Below are 3249 nucleotides of genomic sequence, written 5' to 3'. Positions count from 1 at the left end.
GTAGGTGTTCCCTCATTGCTGTCTCAGTGCTTCAGTATCTAGTTCACGATGTACATGGACATTTGTCAACATAAACACACATATCCTCTTTTTTTTTAACAGGGTCCAAGGTCCTTGCAATATTTGTTGTCTATGGTTTCGGATTCAAGGTTCACTGGTTCTAAATGTACATGCCTGATTCTTCTGGTCTCTGCTATAAACTTTGTTGACCTTGTATAGCTCTATGTTTAAGTCGACCCAGGAAACATGGTTGTGCGGAGAGTGAACTGAGCTGCTATGGGACACCAGGTCTATTTTAGTCTTGGCTGTGGGTCTATCATCCAAAATGTATCGTGCAGAGCCGCACTTGATATTGTTCAAATCAGCTTCTGACAATAGTGAAAGACTGTAGCGTTTGAATACTCCACAGGAGAACTCCTGCTCTGATCCAGGTCACCCGTGACAGGCAGGCCATGCCAGCCTTTGTTTGGCTGTGGAACATCAGGGGGGCAGTGTGTGTGTGTGTGTGTGTGTGTGTGTGTGTGGGGGGGGGGTGGTCATTGCCCACTCTCCTCCCCCTTTCACAAGAGAACACTTTAACGCTCCATCCAGGTTGCCGATGTCTACCTCTCCTCCCCTCTCCTCCCATCTCCTCTCTCCCCTCCCCTCTCTCCTCTCTCCCCTCCTCCCCCTCCCCTCTTCTCTATCCCCTCTCTCCTTTCCTATCCTCTTCCCTCCTCTCTCCCCTCCCCTCTCTCCTCTCTCCCCTCCTCCCCCTCCCCTCTTCTCTATCCCCTCTCTCCTTTCCTATCCTCTTCCCTCCTCTCTCCCCTCTCTTCTCCCCTCCCCTCCCCTCTCTCCGCTCTCTCTACCCTCCCCTCCAATCGTTTTTTTCTCTTTAAACCGTCTTTTGTTTTCATTTTCTGATGGCATTTCTGCTCCCTTGTTGTCTAGGCCCTAAATGAGTCTTGACTGGTCCCCGGGCCAGTGGACAAGCACAAAGGAGCGGGTTTCATTCGCTACAGTTGAGCCATTGTGGCCGCTGACAATGCACTAATTGGCGATGACAATTAAGCGCGGTCGACACTCAGGTTCAATTTGCCTGCCCCTCAATACAAATCACAGGCAAATGAGTCAGGCGATACACTCTCTGCATACACACATACAAGCACACACACACACACACATGTTCACTTAGACATATACAACATCTTTACCACTTTATCACTGTAAGCTCCGCTCTCATTCTGAAACTGGACAGAATTACACTGGGACAGGAAGCACGTACAATATGTAACATGAACATGCAGTTCAAAATAACATCAAGTAATATCTATAGTAAACAATAGTAAATTGCAATATCAGCCCTATAACTATATACCATTATATCTGAATCTACAATCTTCTATCAACTGTATCTATAAATACATACCTTATGTACAGTACCAGTCAAATGTTTGGACATATTATCCCATTCAACTGAATTGTACTGTATATATGAAGGCCCCATGAAATTACAAGACACAGAAGACAGTTAAGTTATTTTATTGGCATCAGTGGCAGATCAAAATGAAAGAGCCATTTGGTTCTGAAACACGAGGGTGTGGACTTGCATAAGAGGGTGGCTGTGACACATGACTAAAAACAAACCCGGAAACAAGAACACGACTGGTGTGCTGGACCAGCTCTGCTGTCCCTGTACGGCCCAAGACCAGTACCAGAAATAATCATCATCAACAACAACAAAAATGACAAAAAAGTAACTTGAGGGCAAATCCATCCAGGAAGTGTTAACGTACCGTGGGTAAGTCTGGAGTTGCTATGCACAAAGAAAACCCCTACAGCCCGTGGGTCATATCCCTGATGTCCAACACCAAGGGCTTGAAGCAGTAACACTAGCTAGTCCTACAAAACCAGAAGAGCGGTGCACATCAGGTCCTAAACACACCGTACACACAACTCATCACAGGTTAGAACAGGTACATGGGCTTCTTCGACAGGGTGAAATGGTTTAAGGAAGAATCCCATTGGTCACACAGACTACACTAGATCTTTCACAGTCGATCAGCAGGATTGATTTGCACCAGTGGTTTAAGGCAGGCGAACAGACGCACAATAAATACATTTTAATGTTTTAAAGCATGAACTTAGACTCTCTTGTTCTTATACACAGCAAGCTATTCCCTGTAAATACTGTCATACCAGTGACAAACAATAGCAAAACAATTCATAGTGCAAATGACTTCACATGTAAACAAAACACAATGCTAATGAAGCTGCATTTCAACAAACACATTTTCCCCCTATCCAGCCTTTCTCCAGAGATATAAATATAAAAGTACTGCACCGACTAGACCTAGGTTAAAAGGTTCTCTAAAATACTTGAGGTGTGCTTGGTGATTTTTTATTGGTACAATGAACAACCTCACCTTCCCCTGATATGATTCTTGCCTTGTCAGCGAGTTACCAAGCAAGATCGTTCAAATTCACTGAAAGTATTGGTAAGTGCTTCTAGGAAGAGGGAAGGATAGCGAAGGATGTCTATAGGGGAAGCTTTAGAGTAGAAAGGCAGATAACCAGCTAGGTTGCATAGGGAGGACACTAAACTCTAGTCTCTTTGACCAACGTGTAGGGTTCAAGCACAGTAGAAAAGGAAAGAGGGAAGGAGGAAGGAGGAAAAGGCAACAATGCAAAAAGCAATATTATTGCCCATGTACTCTACATGGTTCAAGTCATGACATATCGTTTTTGCGCGTCTGCATACACACACACACACAGACACACATACACACGTCTTCACCAGTCCTAGGTGTAGGTTTTCTCAGAGCTTCTGGCTACGGCTCTCAGGTAAAGACTGATATGGAAACTTTACAGGAGTTATGAACAGGTATTTTCACCTGTTTGAATATACAGAATGTGGTTTACAAGAAGCTTATAACAATGAAACAGGTAAATTATTTGGACCAATCTTCCATCAATCTACTGGTAATCCCATTCAGTGGCTTAGCATCCTTTAACATGCATAATAGTGCAAAAACATTGGAGGGGAATGGTGCAAACAAAGGAGGAGGAGACCGAGGAGGAGAGAGGAGGAGGAGGGGGAGAAGGAAGGAGAAAGGAGGAGGGGGACGGAGAGAGGGATGGAGGGAGGAGGGGGAGAGGGAAGGAGAGAGGGAGGGAGGGAGGGAGGAGGGGGAGAGGGAAGGAGAGAGGGAGGGAGGGAGGAGGGGGAGAGGGAGGGAGAGAGGGAGGAGGGGGACGGGAGGGAGA

This window comes from Hypomesus transpacificus, chromosome 23, assembly GCF_021917145.1.
Source record: "Hypomesus transpacificus isolate Combined female chromosome 23, fHypTra1, whole genome shotgun sequence".
Taxonomy (NCBI): Eukaryota; Metazoa; Chordata; class Actinopteri; order Osmeriformes; family Osmeridae; genus Hypomesus; species Hypomesus transpacificus.
This window is presented reverse-complemented; position numbering follows the sequence as displayed.